The following is a 19825-nucleotide window of genomic DNA, read 5'->3' on the forward strand; positions in this document are numbered from 1 at the left end:
GTAAGAAGTCTCTGAAAGAACATAGGAAATCATTTGGAGAATCCCTTCTTCATATGAATACTTCATTAATTAGTCATCTGCTCATGGTAAGGAGGTTATGATTCTTCTTATTACGAAGGCTGAAGTAAACTGTTTCTGGGTTCCATGACATATAATTTAGTGGACTCCATTTTATATGCAAGATGTGAAAATTTAACTTCTCTAAGCCAGAGGGGTATGATATTTGCCTTTTTCCATTGAGTCCCTCCCTTTTTCAATGTCAGGGCACTGCTAACCACAGTTTGTATGCACTAGGGAAACACCACACTGTGGTTGATAAATTGATGCCAGATGCTACTCTGAGAGCAAGCAGTCTTCTGCTTCAGCTACTGAGCTGGAAAATTCTTGCTGTCCTTTTTGAATGGTACCTTGAGTCAAGGTTCATTTTTTCCCTCAGAAACTTGAAAACCATCACTGGAAAAAGCTCTTGTTTTCAGCTTTTCTCAAGACGTTATGTCCTCACTGATGACACTCAGTTGTTTCAGGGGAAAACCTCCTCCAGCATCTTACATGCTGGAAATGAACATACCAGACAAAAATTGGCTGAGAAATGATGAAAAATCTTCAAGGAAAATTTATGCCTACTGTTTAGTAGTCCTACTAGATATCATTACGTTGTACAACCCAAGTGGCATTTTTTTGAGTTTGGCAATGGGAAATTTGTTCTAACATGGCATTAGATATATATAGTTCCTGAGTGTTTAATATAGCTCAGGACAACCAGGATATATAAATTGAGTGTACAAAGGAAACAGAGAAGAGTCCTCAAGAGAGAAACAAGCATAGAGATAAAGTTTTGAAGTTTAAAGATGAGACATATAGTTACTATATCCTGGTCTACATCTCCTTTTTGTTGCTGTGGTATAACTTCATCTCATTTGTTTTGTCATAAACATTAAAAAGTGATTTGTAGATGACAAATGTGATCTTCTAGTCAAGAAGGTATGTTGCTTTTATCAACTTTTGTTGGGCATCAACAAGTCATTCAACCTTCTTGAATTTTCTATGGTATATTGTACTTTGCAAAGATACCTGCAACCATATTTCCCCTTCAATACCCAGACTCTCATTCCCTTCCTATTTAATCTGGATGGGTTTATGACTTCTTGTACTAAAAACAGTGAAGAAGAACGAATGCTGCTTGATTTTTTTTTGGGGGGGGTACTGGGGATTGAACTCAGGGGCACTCAACCACTGAGCAACATCCCCAGCTCTATTTTATATTTTATTTAGAGACAAGGTCTCACTGAGTTGCTTAGTACCTCACTTTTGCTGAGGTTGGCTTTGAACTCACTATTCTCCTGTCTCAGCCTCCAGAGCCACTGGGATTACAGGTGTGCACCACCACATGTGGCCAATGCTGCTTTGATATTCAAGGTTATATCATAAAGGATGTTGCTTATGCCTTTTGCTCTTGGACCCCTGAACCACCACATAAGAAGTGGTTCAGAATAGGCTGCTGTGGCCTTATTCTTTTCTCCCTCTTAAGATGGGTCTTTTCCACATGCAGAATTCCTAGTCACATGCAGAATCTAAGTATATATTTCAGTATTAGTCACTCTATATCCAAAGATCTTGGGAAAACCTGTAATGGTGATGATGCATTTTTGTGCAGATATAGTATGGGCCCAACATACATGATATTTAAATGGCTTTGGAAAAGGCAAAATAGTTCACAATAACATAAAACAGGATTTGATATTTTACATAATAGAAACCAGTCTTTCCTTCTTTCTTAATTTTAAATTTTAATTATGTTTCTACTAATAGTGTCACATAGAGAAAATTAACAGAATTAGAAGAGATCTAAGGGATCAAGAATTTGACTTTTTTTAAAGAACTATTTTAAAAATAAAATATAAAAAGGACTATCCCTGGAAGGACTTACTGTAATCATTTAATCTTTCCAAGGGGAGGCAATTTTCTCACTATCCATCAAGTTGATGAGAAAAGATTTGAGCAGCCAGGCAGTCATTTTCTATCATTTCAAGTGCCTGAAACTTAGTGCATAGTCTGAGTAGATTAAAAAAATGATGGTTACAACCAAACAAAGAGACATTTTTCTGTATGTTAAATTACCATTTTCTTAAAGATGTAAATATCATTCCTTACATTTTAGAGTAACTGGGTTCAGAATGATATGGACATGTCACTTATTTTGAAAACTATATAAAAATATTTGAAAATGGGATTTATCATTTGATTGCTAACCCTCTACACACACACACACACACACACACACACACACACCATTAGATACAGTCTTCCTTATTCTGAGTTTTACTATTCTGTATTATTGAGTTCAGCCAGATTTTCCAATGGTCTTGGTCCATGTGTATTTTGACTGCATCCTATCTTGGTGCTGATCTATGTGCTATCATATCTGCTCTGTAAAACATACTACTACCTATGAAAACCAGAGTTTCTCTGCTTCTGCTTGCATGTGGGGTCTGCATAAGCTGTAAGCCACTGTAGCCGAGAAATGTGTTGCAGCTCTTAATGTTGGACTATGCCTTCCGATGTTGCTGTAGACCCCATGTCATTTCTTGATTCTTGACTTGTGAAGTCAAATAACAAAATCCAGAGATGAGGATGAATAAGTATAAGAGTTGGATTTATTTGAATGTGAATAAAAAACAGGACTTCAGCAAGGTAAGAGGGGACCCAAGAGGGGTTGTTGTCTGAGTGTGCTAGTCTGGGGGTTTATATAGCACTTGGATCAATGCTATTGGTTCAAATTTATGCTAATCATGTTTTGGAAAAGTACTAACACTATCGGTTAACCTTGACTCTGAACTTCCATTTGGTCTGCATCACTTCCATTTTTTCATTGTTCATGTGGAAGTGGAAGGTTGAGGTGGTCAGATTAGAAATGCTCTGGGTTTCTGAGCTACAGTGCTGTGTGGAGAGAGCATCCACACTAGGCCTGTGCTGGTTGCTGAGGGTGACAGGTTCGAGTGCCCTGTCTTGCTACACCTCAAGCCCACAAAGGCCTGTTTGGCAACAAGCTCAGAGCACTGTCTATGGTCCAGCCTGCTTGGGCTGCCACCACAGCTCCAGGACAAAGGCTTGATTTTACTACCTCAATCTCATTATTAATGCATAGATCGGATCCTCCTGTGTTTTTTAGTATAGGTTGAGATGCCAGATATTTAACATATTAAAACTGAATGTGGCTCAATGAGTTGCAGGTTATTTCTCCTATAGAATACTAGTGTATAGCATTTCTGATGCTTCTTACTATTTAAACAAACAAACAAAAAAAACACAGCAAACTGATTTAAAAAAGATAATTTGAAAAATGACTTTCCTAAAGCTATTCCAATGTCCTTTTTATTTAATATGCTTTCATTTATAGAACAAATGTGATGGTAATGTTTTCTATTATTGTTGGATATAGGGAAATATAATGAAGTTAAATATTATAAAAATATGTAGTATTTCTTATAAATCTTGCCTTTGGCTACTTAGAATTAAGTACTCTTCCAAGTTAAATTCTGCCTTGGCCAATTAAAAAGAGAAACATTTCTCTACTTTTGTTCTAAAGTATGTTTGAGGGCCTTGGAAGTAGGTGTCATGGACAGGGAAATAAAAGACATTAGTGGTGAAAAACACACATCTATATTCATTTACTACAAAGGCAGAATACAATCTAGATCAGTTGCAGAGAGAAGATAAAGCAACATCTTGGATATGTGTTAATTCTCTGTGCTGCATTCTTAGCAGTTTTCTCTGATTTGATGTTTCTGAAATCCAAAAGTTAAACATTTTTTTAGCCTTTTTGCACTTCTTTAATTATTTTTTTAATTTTAATTTTATTTTTTGTTTTAATTAGTTACACATGAAAGTACAATGACCTTGACATATCATACATTTGAATCAGATGGGGTATAATTTCTCATTTTCTGAGTGTACAGGTTGCAGAATCACATTTGTTGTACAGTCACGTATATACATACAGCAATAATAATGTCTATTGTATTCTGATGTCCTTCCTATCATCCCTTCCCCTCCCCTCCCCTCCCATCACTTCTCTCTACCCAATCTAATGTGACATACTTTTTTTTTTCCTCACATCATCATACATGTGTTCTGTATAATGATGAGGGTCTCCTTCCATCTTCCGTGCAATTCCCCTTCTCCCTCCCTTTCCCTCCCACCTCTCTCCCCTATTTAGTGGTAATCTTCTTCTCATGCTCTTTCTCCCTACCCCATTTTGAGTCACTCCCCTTATATCGGAGAAGACATTCGGCATTTGTTTTTTAGGGATTGGCTAACTTCATTCACTTAGCATAACCTGCTCTAATGCCATCCATTTCCCTGCAAATGCCATGATCTTGTTATTTTTTAGTGCTGAGTAATATTTCATTGTGTATAAATGCCACATTTTTTTATCCATTCATCTATTGAAAAGGGCATCTAGGTTGGTTCCACAGTCTAGCTATTGTGAATTGTGCTGCTATAAACATTGACATGGTTGTGTCCCTGTAGTATGCTGTTTTTAGGTCTTTGGGGTATAGCCCGAGAAGAGAAATAGCTGGGTCAAATGGTGGTTCCATTCCCAGCTTTCCAAGGAGTCTCCATACTGCTTTCCAAGTTGGCTCCACCAATTTGCAGTCCCACCAGCAATGTATGAGTGTACCTGCCCCCCCACCACCACATCGCCAGCACTTGTTGTTGTTTGACTTCATAATGGCTGCCATTCTTACTGGAGTGAGATGGTATCTTAGAGTAGTTTTAATTTGCATTTCCCTGATTGCTAGAGATGGTGAGCATTTTTTCGTGTATTTGTTGATTGATTATATATATATCCTCTTTTGAAAAGTGTCTATTCATGTCCTTGGCCCATTTGTTGATTGGGTTATTTGTTTTTTTGTTGTTTAAAAGTTAAACATTTTAAAATGCTACCAGCCCCCTCCCCCCAAAAAATATTATAGATAAAAATAATGTGATGGGTTTTCAATCCTCTGAAAAATATTTCAAAGAGATAGTTGAATATCTATTTAACAAAAGCTAAATACTACAGTTCCAATAGTGCTTTACATATGGCACTGTATAGTTTTAAAAATAGCTCTCCATACATTATTAGGGCTGATTTTTCCAACATTTGTGTAATGTAGGTAATGGTCAGCTTGGTTTCATAGAGTAAGGGATTATAGTTCTAAAGTGTATCAGAAGAATTATTGTCTTCATGGTTAATCACTAAAGAAGCAGATCTAGAAACGAGAGCAGTATCCTGTGGAATTCTGTGTTGTTTTCTCTGCTTCTTTGTCTCACTTTGCATAAGAAGGTGCAGCTAATTCAAAGGATGGGGCCACTGGCAAGAAGTAATGAGGGCAGTGTTTCAGTCAATTGGTTAATGGGTCAATTTTAACAAGAATTTTTCTGGCTTTAGTCATCTTTAAGGAAGCTGTGAGCATGAAATAATGATCAACTGTAAATAAATTCATCGTTTTACAGCCTTACTTGTTCACAGAAAAATCTTGGAATCTCTTATTTGAAGCATGTGGATTAAATCCATTTCCATCCTTCACAAGAGGAAGGAGGAATCAAGGTGCTATTTCAAGATGTCTGTACTGTATTTCACTAAAGTACTTCTTGGTAACTATGAGGAACCAATCAAGAATTCAAAGGTGTTTCTTTAGTTTTATGGGAGACTGACATTTGCAAGCATATATATCCCTTATATTCGTGGTTTAATACTCCTGTGAAACTAGGTAGGAAAGAAGTTCATTGAGGTTAACTGCCAAGGAAAATCTCTGAAAAGCTGAACAAATCTCTTAGGCTTATAAAGGCATCCTCATATAAGCTGCAAACAACAGTAATTTATTGTAGTTTCTTCTTTGCATGAAAGATTTAGATGGTTCTTGAGCACCAATTGGAAATTGCTATTAATTGTATTTATTCAGAACAATTTTACTCTATTAACAATAGGACTTTTGGAATAAACACTCCATTTAGGTGGTGATCCTTATTATCAGATAAGCTTTTGATTTACCAGTTCTTCTATTAGGATGGAAGCTTGGATAGAATCTTTAATATATTGTAGCTTTTATAAAACCCAAATAGCAATCAAATTAGTATAGTCTGCAGTGTTATTTGCCACCATTACCAGGCAGAAGAGACATTTCCAAGGTGGATGCTTGACTGGTAACAAATTAATATCTTAAGTTGATACTTGGAGTAGGATTTATAGTCCCACTGCCAACAGGTCCTCTTTGTTGTATACTTGGCACATGTTATGGTTTAAGCAAATTACAACTGAATGTTTTGGTCTTCTTTTTGATTTAGAATGGAATAGCCCTCTTTTTTACCTTTTGTACTCTGCCATTTCTCTTTAAGCAGAAGAACTACTGCAAAAGCATTATTGTTACTTCATTTTTTTAAAAAAATAAATGTTAGATCTAGCCAGGTACTGAAAAATACAATAGTAAATAAACTACAAAATATTCTTGCTTTTTAGAAGATCAATATTTTTCTTTATTGTCTTACTTTCAATATTTATATGTAGCAGATTGGTTTAAAACTGGCATGTATAATAAGAATATATTAGCTGAGCTTCTATATAAATATATGCTAATCTAATCCCCTTATGTTAACCATAAGTGTTTTCAGTATATGAAGAGACAATAGTTGCATGGCCATGTTTGGCTTTATAAATGATTCTTTCACTTTCTTCTTCTGAAAGTCACTGATTATGGTCATCATATATTCATCAGCTCAAAACAAGATATCAGCTTCCAAATTCAGTGAAATAGAATTACGTTCTGTAAATGAAGCTTAAAATTATTTTTAAAAGTTTACCTTTCACCCCTCTCCAAGCACAAAAACCTGAATATTTATTTTATTAGCCTGCCTTAATTATTCAACTAATATCCTCTGAGTTCAAGTATCATTTTCTAGAAGGCTTTGTGAGAATGAATGTATGCTTCACAGATGAGGGAACATAAAGTCTAGTATACAGCAAGGATCAAATAAATGTTTACTGAATAAAACATCTGTTAAATGACATCATTTAAATGCTTTTATCTATGCATGCTGGTTAGGATTGAATCTCGAATTCACATTCATAAATATAAAGCAGAGGGACATCAATGAACAAGGTCAGGACCTTTTCCTCAAATATACACAATGCCAAGAGCAGTGCTTGGCAAGCTATGAGGTGTTTAGCAAGTATTTTTAGTATAAGAAAAGGAAAAAATCACTGCCATAAAACTTTTGCACTGCACATGTGCGTGTGGTAATACTGATGCAATATGGTTAATGATTGCAAAGACAAAATTGGAAAATAGCCCAAAGGCTCCACTGAAAATAGTGTCTTTCTGTAAAGAAAAACAGAAAGAGAAATGAGCCAATTGGTCTATAAGTTGAAAAGGAAAAAAAAAAAACTGTGAGTAGCAAGAAAAGGCAACTAAGATTTTCCTTATTCTTCTCTGAGGGCTCAAGGGTTTATCCTGTGTAGGGGCAGTATTTGCCAGCATAGTATGGAGAATTTTCATACATTATCTTATTTAATCTAAATAAGAATTAACTTATATTCATATTATATTTATAATCACTTACATTCTGTAGATAAGAAAGCAAAGCTAGAATTCCATACAGCTAACAAATGGCAGAGCTGGGGTGCTTGTTATCAAAGGTTTTGAGGAAGTTGAATTCAGAGCAGAGGACATGAGATATGTATGTTTCTAAATAAGCTTTAGAAATGGTGATTCTGAGTTCCTTGCAGGTGAAACTAGACCGTGAGCTTCAGGTGGTATGTTGTTCTGAGACACATGCACCCTATGTATTCAGCACTAACAATGTAGAAAGACAGAGGGCTTGAAAGAAATAGAGCACTCAGGAAGACAAGGTCATGAGGAAAGTTTTAGCTTTAATATATCAATATTCTCTTCCTGTTGGTTATGTATTGTTTTCTGATAATTAAACATTTCAAATGTACCTCTAAATAATACTCCCCAGGGGTGGTGCCACATCTGTGGAGTGGCAGAATAGGGGACAACATGAGGAAAAAGGATACCAAGGGAGAGATTAATAGTCCTACAAATTATCTGACATTCAGACTTTTTGTGTATTTATTTTATTTTATCCTCAATGATAATTTTTTTTTCAAAAAAAGGTAAAAAGAGAAATTGATAAAATGATGGTCACCAGTATCATTTGGTGGATGAGATTTATTTTGGCCCATGAAGTTTAAGAAAGCTTCTTAAGGTCAAAACCCTAGGAGACCACAGAGCCAGAATTGCCCTTGTATAAGTAAATGTCAGAATAAATGATGATGTGGTTATGTTGGGTTGGGTGATTATGACTTTTCCCTTTTTTCTTTTCTAAGTTTTCAATAATGTTGTTAATTAACATTTAAAGTGAAAAAGAAAAGAAAATATCAGATGTAGGTCTAAATAGAACCAGTAACACTGGCAGCAGTCACATCTTAACAAGTTACTAGATTTGTTCTCAGCTAAAACTAGAAAGAAGGGATTATCACTCCACAGGAAATGACTTTGTAAGCAGCTGCTCTCTGTTGCCATGGCAACTTGGAGGTCCTGACTTCCCTGAGATGCAGCACCAAGTAAAATCTACCAAATCCATACTGGAAAAATACTTTTAATCCTTCTAATGTCCCTGTAACAGTATAACAATCAATAGGTCAGGTCTTCCTAAGAGACACATGACTCACATCTTTGATTAACCTAAGGAACGAGAGGAGCAGGGTGGAATATGCTTTTGATTTAGTGAGCTGGGCAATGGTGTTGTCATAGACCCTTTCACATTATCTTTGCCTGGTGCTGCCCAGTTATGGGACTTTGGACAACTTACCTGACCTCTGTGAACATTGGTTTCCTCACCTGTTACACAAAAGAAGGTCCCTGTAGATGGCAAAGATGTTTTGAGAGTTCAGGTTTAGCACTATGCCAGGCCACAAGAGAATATTTAATAAATGTAGCTGGTCCCATTATGAATGTACTTTTATCATTTGTCCATTCCTTTGACAAATGTTTATTGGTTGCCAAGACTGTGCTAGATACTTGTAAATACCAGGAATGCAGCATAGAACAAAAGAGATAAAAATTATGGTACTTACATGTTGGTGGGGAGACATAAAATTAAGATTAACAAAATAATATCTGTAACATGAAACAGTGATACATGCTAACAGAAAATAAATAATATAACAGGGAGATCAGAAGTGTGAGTATGGAGAGCCAAATTTTTAGTTTGAGAGACCAGATAGGCCTCCCTAAAATGGAACTTTGAGTAAGACATAAAGGAAGACGGCAGAAAACCATGCAGATATCTAGTGGAAGATCATTTCTGGTGAAATAAAAAACAAAGGCAAAGTCCTGAGCTTGCCTGGCATGTTTGTGAAATGATGAAGAAACTGCTTTATTAATATGAGATCAAAGTGGGCAGGGAAGAAATAGAGAGCTCTATTCAGAGATAGGAATTTAAACTAGAGGTGAGTTTAGACTAGGGTGATAAAGGTAGAGATTCTGAGAAATTGTTGGATTCTGAAAAGATATTTTTTTGAAAAAAGAGCTGACAGGATATGTTGATAGAACCGCTTAATCAGGAGACATTTTAAGAGCCAAATCTCTCTGGTAGTTTGAATTCTCTACAGGGCTGGAAATAATTACCCACTCATGGTAGGCACTTCAGAAATGTTCAATATTCTCAAAGATGGAAAGTACATTAATGTTTATTAGTTAAGCCATGTGATGACTACTTGATTTTTTTCTTTGTAACCACAGCTAACTCACTAGTTCTCAAGGCAATCAATCTTGTCTTTATCATGAGTGTCAGGTCAATGGAGTGGCCGAGAAACAAAGCACCAAGCAACTGGATGTGCAAAAGAGACACCAATCAGGCACTGACTGAACCACCTGTCAATCAGCAGTGTCTCCTGGCCAATCCTGGATCTTAGCCAGCTTCCCCATCTAACTCCTGTAGGACAAGGGACTCTAAAAACCCCTTTTCCTGTCCCCAGTCCTCCCTTCCTGCCCTAAGTCCAATATAAATTCCAGTCAGATCAAGCCCTGCGCGCTTCACCTTAGACCCACTCTGTTGGTCTGAGGGTCCCGCCCAGGAGCGAAATCTCAATAAAGCCTTGTTCAGCAGCCTTTTTAAATCTGCCTCCTTTTGGTCACTGCTGCCTAAACTTCCATCAAGTTTAATCTGTATTTCTATAGTATTCAAAATAAATATGAATATGACTACATGTATGCCCATTTCATCTTTCCAATCCCGAGGACTTTGTGTATTTCTATTCTGACATTGCACATAGTCTATATCACAGCAATTAGTGTTGTTAATACACATAAGACAACTTTAAGGCTTTATACAAAGAACTGATACAAAGCACTGATACAAATGAAGAAGATTTTACTGAGGATAAAGGCCTGCAAAAATATTTCTGTAGTGACTTTCTACCACAGCAACACCAACTCATTTGTCAGCATTAAGTCATGATAAATCAATCTGCTAAAAAAAGCACTAAAACTTAACTAATAGTTTTCCTACTTTACCCAGGAATATAAGAGGACTTTCTAATAGTTTCCAGAAATCCAGATATGTGATGTATTCTAGATTTCATTAATTATTTTTAAAAGAATTTGATTTGTCAAAATTAAGCAAACCCACATTAGCTCCCAGTGACTGAAGTTCACATTTTCTTTATTTTAATGAAAGATTTTTGTATTATATTAGTGCCAAAACATTTTTAGTTACTTTTTCCAATTTCTGCTAAGACATCATTTATATATAATAAAATTTACCTTTTTTAGTATATGGTTTTCCAAGTTTTGACAAATACACACAATTGTGTGACCACAAATCTCTTGAACTCCTCTCCCACTCTGCCAACCTCTGGCAATCACCAGTTTCTTTTCTGATCTTGAACTTTTACCCTTGAAAAAAAATGTAAGTGTGTGTCACATATATCAACACACAATATATGTAGCCTTTTGAGTCTAAATTCTTTCAATTATAATAATGCATGTGGGATTCATTCAAGTTTCATGTATGAGCAGTTTGTTTATCTTCTGAATAGTATCCCATTGTATGGATGTATTTCAATTTGTTTAACTATTCCTTAGAAAAAGAACTTTTTTTATTAGTTTTTGTTAGTTGTGAACAAAATTGAAATAAACATTCTTTACCGTATTATGCAAAACAGTTTTCCAAAGTAGTTTTATCATGTTGCATTCCTATCCATAATTTATTACTTTCCAGTTGAAAATGACTTTGCCATTGTTTTAAATCATATTAATATATGTATAGTAATACTTGATTGTATGTTAAGTTTGTATTTCCTAATGATCAATGATACCCTTTTATGGATTTATTTGACATCTGCATATCTTGTTTAGTAAATTGATTAAAATTTAGACAATTTTATATGTGTTTGTTTTCTTATTGAATTTTCTGAATTTTCATATATTATAGCTATCAGTACTTTGCCAGACAAATAATTTGCAAATATTCCTCCCAGTCTGTCACTTAATTTTTTATTCTCTTAATAATAGAGCAGAAATTCTTAATTTTAATGAAATCCAACTTATCAATTTTTAATGAAAAATTTAGTGCTGTATCTATGATACCTACTCCATGATCTCAGAAATTTTCTTTTATAATTTCCTCCAGAAATTTTATAGTTTGGGGTTGTACATTTATTTATATAATGATTTTGAGGGTTTTTTCTCTAGAGGTTCTAAGTTTTGAATCAAAGTAATAGTTATTGTTTCCTCATAAGCATATGCAATTTCTTCAGAACCATTTTTTGAAAAGATCATCCTTGATCCATTGATCTGCCACTGTATCTTGATCAAAATTCAATTTCCTATACATACATGAGTCTACTTCTAGACTTTCAGGCATGATCTGTTGATATATATGCCTTTACATTTTTAAATATCACACTGTATATGTATTGTAGTTTTGTAGTTAGTGTGAAAATCAGATAATTTCATCCTCTAAAATTGTCCTTTATCATAATTATTTCTGGCAATTCTAGCTTCTTTTGATTTGTATAGAAATTTTTTAATCAGATTCTTGATTTCAATCCTAATCTTTATTGGAGCACTGATTAAAATTCATCAAATTAGTGAGTTAAGTGGAATTGTTATTTTAATAATATTGAGTATAAAAATTCACGATTATCGTGTATTTATTTAATCAGGTTTGATATTCTAGTCAACATGGATATTTCTCATAATATTTTTTATGGTTTTATGCATGTACGTATTGCATATAGGTATTGTAGATATTTTATAAGTTTTCTACCAAATTGGTTTATATTTTTATTATAATTATATTTTTTAATTTTAATTTTTAATATGTATGCCTTTGATTTCTTTTTCTTGAATTATCATATATGATAGGACCTTTAGTATGATACTGAATATCAGCAATGACTATGGGCAGTCTTCCCTTTTTCTGATCTTAGAAGCAAAGTGTACAGTCTTATAAAAATATTAAATAGTTGGAGGCTTTATCAGATGTTTTTTATCAGATGGAGAAACTTTCCTCATATTCCATGTTTGCTGAGAGTGTTTATCATAAATTAATATTAAATTTTATCAAAGATTTTTTTCAGCATTTCCTGAGATGATCTTATTTTTATCATTTTGTGTATCAACATGATGAATTATAGTAACTTATATTTGCCTGTTGACATACTTTCATATTTGGCAATAAATCTCATCTTATCATTATGTATTACTCTTTTAATGTATTGTTGGAATAAAATTTCTAGTATTTTGTTTGAGATGTTTACATCTATATCATGATAGCAATTTCTGATTTTCTTTCTTTTTCTAATTTTAGAATCTTTGTAGTGCTGGATTCATAAATGAATTAGTGATCCATGAATTTTTATATTATGGAAACTATAAATATTTTCCTATTATTGAATTAAAGGTATGGGTTGAAGTCTGCAGCTATAATTATGGATTTATCTGTTTCGACATCCAATTTATCAGCTTCTCATTTATGTATTTTGAAGATATCATATTAGGTGTATAATTATTTTTTTAAAGATATATATATATAGAGAGAGAAATAGAGAGAGAGAATTTTTTAATATTTATTTTTTAGTTCTCGGCGGACACAACATCTCTGTTGTATGTGGTGCTGAGGATCGAACCCGGGCCTCACGCATGCGAGGCGAGCGCGCTACCGCTTGAGCCACATCCCCAGCCCAAGGTGTATAATTATTTTGTAGTTTATGCAATCTTGATGAAAAGATCCCCTTTATCTTTATACAGTATCCTCTTTCATCCCTGATATATTGCTTGTTTTGAATTCTGTTGTCTGACATTAATATAATTATTCTTGATTACTTTTTATTAATATTTACATGGCATATATTTTTTCTACACTTTTATTTTAGCTTATTTATGACAGATTATAAGGTACCTGACTTGTAAACAACAAATAGTTGGTTGATTCTTTTAAAATACAATTTGACAAGCTTTTTCTTTTAATTAGTAGATTTAGAGAATTTATACTTGATGAAATTTTTTTTGGTTGGATTAAAATGTACATCTTGATATATGTTTTCTATTTGTTCTAACCTGATCTTTAGTTTCTTTTTTCTTATGTTTTGTCCTTTTTTTAGACTCCTTTTTATGATTCCATTTTATCTTCAGCGTAGTCTCATTGATTATATCCTATTGTTTTTTTAGTGACTATCTTAGAGTTTATAATATTCATCTGTTAATAGAATATACCTCAAAATAATAGTATACTACTTCACATGCACTTACCTCTCTATTATATAATTGCGTTTCAACTTTTAAATATCTTCTAAACTTATAATTCATTGCTACTTTTTTGCATGAGAAATTAAGTTCTCTGTTAGAGTAATTTAAAACAGTAAATTATAGTACATTAAAAACATTGGAAATTAATTTTGTATTTCCCTTTAATTATTTTGTTACCAACACTTCTCATTTCTTTGTGTAGATCCAAATTTCTGTTGTGTCATACTCTTTATTCCCAATGAGCTTTCTTCAATATACTATTTTTATTTCATGTCTAAAGCAATCATTTCTTTCATTTTTTGTTTCCTTCAACAAACCTTTTCATTCATTTAAAAATTTAATTAAAATTATAAATGTATAAATTTATGGGGTACAATGTGAGTTTTGCTTATTCAGCTTTAAAAAATATTTTGTTGAATTATGGGAATCTAGGCTGATATTGTTTTTCATGTTAGTGATCTCACATCTTTTTCTTCTGCCCTGGTATGTTTCTAATAAGTTTGATGTTTGCTTCTATGTATAACAAATATACATTTATTTTTGTCATTTGCTAGTCTTCTAGATTGTCTTTCTTCATTTTCCTTTTTAATAGTTTGAATATAAAATAATAGGTGTGTGTGTGTATGTGTGTGTGTGTGTGTGTGTGTGTGTGCATGTGCACACATATGAGTGTTTTCACATTTATACTTTCTGTGGTTCTTCTAGCTCCTTGGATCCATATTTGTTAGGCTGTCATTAACTGGGAAATCATGGGACATTACTTTAAATATTCTTTCTGGTTTCTTCTTCATTTTTCTTCTCTGACATTTTAATGACACATATATTAGATGGTTAACTGTTGTCCACATCCCTCAAGTATTATCTTTCCTTCAATTTTTATGCTTTAATTTGACTAATTTTTATTGACCTACCTTCAGATTCACTGATTCTGTTTTTCCTTGACTGTGTCAGGTATATTAATAAGTCTATTAAAGTCATTTTTTCATCTCTTTACTGTTTTTCATTTCTAGTATAGCCATTTTGATTCTTCCTTATACTTTACTTCCTTTTCCTGAAATTATGCATATTATTCACCTTTCCACTTGTGCCTTTTTCATATTAATTATACTTATTTCCATCTCCTTGTCTCTTCACTATTTTGAGTTCCCCTGTACTTTGTCTAATATTTGAAGCGTTTTCATTATGGCTCAGTCCAATTCTTTTGATAGCTTTGTTTATATAAAATATTGTATTTTCCTTGCTTTTGGTTTATGTCTTATGCTCTAGAATTTTTTTAGTTGTCAATGAATCTTTATTTTATTTATTTATTTATATGTGGTGCTGAGTCTCAAACCCAGCACCTCACACATGCTAGGCAAGTGCTCTATCACAGAACCACAACCTCAGCCCCTTATGCTCCTTCTTCACTTCCAAATATTTCATGCGATAGTAAAACTGAAGTAAATGAATTTTATTATGTCAAATTGGGCACCCTTTCCTTCTGCAAAGCTTTTATTAATGGGGAAAGGCTGAAGCAACCTAACAGTTGATGTAAATTTGGGATTCACTTTTGCTATGGTTCTCCTCAGTGTCACATAGGCTTCATACTCCTCTTTTACTATTTTGTGGTTCCTATGAAGTTTGCTTCTCCAGAGGGCTTCTCAACAGTCTGCTGCACTATTGTGTCTTTTCTTTAACATTTTGTCTAAGAGGGGTTATTTCTCTCTCCTAGTAGTATAACACTGTTACTTGTGTTTTAAACTGGTGAGAGGGAGAGGAGGTTAAATTAGCCATTTTCTATTTTTCTGAGTAACTTCAGTCTTAGACACTGTGATTTCCGTTCTGAAGAATGGTGTCTTAGGGATCCTACCCCTCCGTCAGTTGACCCAAAATATATACCTCCCCTTCTCTGAGAGGTAGAGTTTCTGTACTATTTTTATGTTCCCTTCTCTCATCTACAAAGAGCTTTATTAGTGCCCACTAGTGCCAGGGTTATTGTCTTTATCCCAATGGATTAAGGGCTTTGTCAAGAAAAGAGAGAAGGATTGAGTCAGGACTCCATACCTTTCCCAGAGAGGTTGCTTAATCCCCTTTCCAAGGCCAGCCCCATAAGTGATATTTCTTTTTCCTTTTTAAATTAGAGACTTACAGTCACACATGGTAGTCAGGTTCATTCCCACAAACTCATACATGTAGGAAATCTATTTCAGTTCACAATCCCCCCTTTTTCTTTCCCCTTTTCCCTCCCACCCCTTCCTCTACTGGATTTCCTTTTGCTTGTATATTAATTTATATTTGATTGGTTCTTTCTGATATCCTTCCCCCCTTTCATTATTTTATTCTAGTTTCCCTATGTGAGAGAAAATATTTCACATTTGAATTTCTGAGTTTGGTTTATTCCACTTAGCATAATATTCTCCATTTCCTTGTATTTACTGGACAATGCCCTAATTTTATTCTTTTTAATGGCTGAGTAGAATTCTCTCTCTCTCTCTCTCTCTCTCTCTCTCTCTCTCTCTATATATATATATATATATATATATATATATATATATATATATATATATATAAAATAGGGGCTGAATTCCATTTTTACATACAAACATCTATCTATCTATCTATCCAAATATATATAGATATAGATATATGTATATATAGAGAGAAAAAGAGAGGTAGAGAGTATATATATAGAAATTGGAAATGATTAAGAACATGAAGACCAGCTACTCCACTGATAGAAGATTAATATCCAGAATATATAAAGAACTTAAAAGAGCTTTAACACCACACACACACACACACACACACACACACACACACACACATATATATATATATATATATATATAGAGAGAGAGAGAGAGAGAGATTGATCTATATCTATCAGATAGATTTATCTATCTATATATAGAGAGCTATTTCTCTCTATATCTATATCACAATTTCTTAATCCATTTATCTATCGATGGGTATCTAGATTGATTCTATAATTTAGCTATTGTGAATTGAGCTGCTATAAACATTGAGATGACTGTATAGCTGTAGTATGCCAATTTTAGATTTGAGAAAATACCAAGGAGTTCAATACCTGGGTCATGGGTCATGTGGTGGTTCCATTCCTAGTTTTTTGAGTAACCTCCATATTGCTTTCCAGAGTGGTTGTATTAATCTGTAATCCCACCAACAATGTGCAAGTGTACCTGTTCTCTATCTACCTCATCTGCATTGTTCATATTATTCATATTCTTGATCGTTGCCATTCTGACTGGAGTGAGATGAAATGTTAGTGGAGTTTTGATTTGCATTTCCCTGATTGCTAGAGATGTTGAACATTTCTTCCATGTGTTCAATGGCCTTTTGTGTTTCTTCTGAGAAGTTTCTGTTTAGTTATTTTGCTCATTTATTGAGTGGTGTGTGTGTGTGTGTAGTGTTAAAGTTCTTTTAAGTTCTTCATATATTCTGGATATTAATCTTCTATCAGTGGAGTAGCTGGTGTTCATGTTCTTAATCTTTTCCATTGCTGTGCAGTAACTTTTTAGTTTGATGGCATAACAGTTATTGACTCTTGGTTTTACTTCTTGTGCTTTGAGGGTCTTGTCAAGGAAGTCTGTGCCAGCACCTACATGATGGAGTGTTGACAATATAATTTCTTCTAGCAGTTGTAAAGTTTCTGGTCTAACTCCTAAATCTGTGATCCATTTTGATTTGAATTTTGTGCAGGGTAAGAAATAGGGGCTGAATTCCATTTTTGTACATACAAATATCCAGTTTTCCCAGCACAATTTGTTAAAAAGGTTATCTTTTCTCCAAGATATATTTTGGCACATTTGTCAAATATTAAATATCTATATATGTGGATTTGTCTCTGTGTCTTCTGTTACATTGGTCTTCATGTCTATTTTGATGGCAATACCATACTGTTGTTACTACAGTATAATTTCAGACCAGGTATTGTGATGTCTATTGCTTAGTACAACTTTGGTTATTCTTGGTCTCCTATTCTTCCAAATGAATTTAAGAATTATTTTTTTTCTAATTCTGTGAAGAATGTCATTGATGTTTTGATATGGATTCAATTGAATCTATATATTATAGCTTTTGGTAGTATGGACATTTTGACATTATTGACTCTACATATACAAGAACATAGGATGTCTTTCCATTTCTTAGCTTTTCTTCAATTTCTTTCTTCAGTGTTCTATAATTTTTATTGTAGAATTTTTTTACCTCCTTGGTTAGATTAATTCCCAAGTATTTATTTTTTGAGATATTGTGAATGGAATAATTTTCCTTATTTCTTTCTATGGTTTTCCTTTTTTTTCCCTATTTGTATCCCTTTGACTTCCTGTATCCCTGGAATGAAACTCAGTTGATTATGGAATATTATATTTTTGATGTGTTTTTGAATGTGGCTTATAATATTTTATTAAGAATTTTTGTATCTATGTTCATCAGACAGTTTGGTCTGTAGTTTTCTTTCTTTGGTGTTTCTTTTTCTGATTTTGGTATTAGGATTATACTGGCTTCATAAAAGTATTTGAGAATGATGTTCCCCTCCTTTCACATCCATGGAATAATTTTAAAAAGACTTGTGTTTGTTATTCTGTAAAGTTCTGGTAGAACTCAGATGAGAATTCATCAGGTCTTGGGCTTTTCCTTTTTGGAAGTCTTTTAATTGATGTTTCTATTTCATTGCTTTACATTGGTTTAGGTTTTCTGTATCTTTCTGATTCAACTTGGGCATGTCATATATGTCTAGAAATGTGTTAATGTCTTCCAGATATTTCAGTTTATTGGAGTATAACATTTTAAAATAGGTTCTGATAATCCTCTGGATTTCAGAAGGGTCTGTGGTGATATCTCCTTTTTCATCTCCACTCTTGTTGATTTATTTGCCTTCTCACTCTTTCATTTGGTTAGTGTGGCTAAGGGTTTGTTAATCTTATTTATCTTTTCAAAGAACTCCTCTTCATTGCATTGATCCTGTTTATTTTTTTTATTCTCAATTTTATTGATTTTGGCTCAGACCTTAATAATCTCCTATCTTCTACTTGTTGGGGAGTTAGTTTGTTCTTTTTTCTAAGGCCTTGAGGTGGAACATAAGCTTATTTATTCAGAATCTCTCTCATTTTTAATGTAGGCACTTGGTACTCTAAATTTTCCTCTTAGAACTGTTTTTATACTGTCTCAGAGTTTATATATGTTGTATTTTTGTTCTCATTTTTTTCTAAGAATTTTTGTATCTCACTTCCTCTTTGATTCACTCTTCATTTAAGAGGACATTATTCAATCTTCAAGGGTTTGTGGGGTTTCTATTATTTTTCTTGCTACTGAGTTCTAGCTTCATTCCATTATGATCTGAGAGGATACATGGATTATATTGATATTATTTTTGTATTTGCTCAGATTTGCTTTGTGGCCTAGAATACGATCTAGTTTGGAAAATTTCCATGGACAGCTGAGAAGATAAATTCAGATGCTTTGGTGTGAAATAGTCTATAGATGTCCCTTAGGTCCATTTGATTTATAGTGTTATTTAGGTTGGAGATACCTTTATTGATTTTATGTTTTGATGGCCTGTCTATTGATGAGAAGGCTGTATTGAAATCAACCAGTGTTATGGTGTTGGGATCTATATGGAATTTAATGTCATGGGGTATTTTTCCATGTATACTATCATTATATGTTCTTTTTTGGATTGCTCCCTTTACTAGGATGCAGTGGCCTTATTTGTCTCTTCTGGTTAATTTTTGCTTGAAATCTGCTTTGTCAGTATAAAATTAGCTAGTCCTGCTTATTTCCTTGGACTATATGCCTAAAATATTTTTGCCATCCTTTTACCTTCAGCCCATGGATGTCTTTGCCTGTAAGATGAATTTCATATGAACGGCATACAGTTGGATCCATGTTTTGATCCATTCGCTAATCTGTGTCTTTTAATTTGGGAATTGAGGCCATTAACATTCAGCATTTGTATGGATATATGTTTGTGGTTTCCTACCATTTGGGGTTTTTGTTATATTTTATACTATCTTGATTCACATTCA

The sequence above is a fragment of the Callospermophilus lateralis genome, chromosome X (assembly GCF_048772815.1).
Source record: "Callospermophilus lateralis isolate mCalLat2 chromosome X, mCalLat2.hap1, whole genome shotgun sequence".
Taxonomy (NCBI): Eukaryota; Metazoa; Chordata; class Mammalia; order Rodentia; family Sciuridae; genus Callospermophilus; species Callospermophilus lateralis.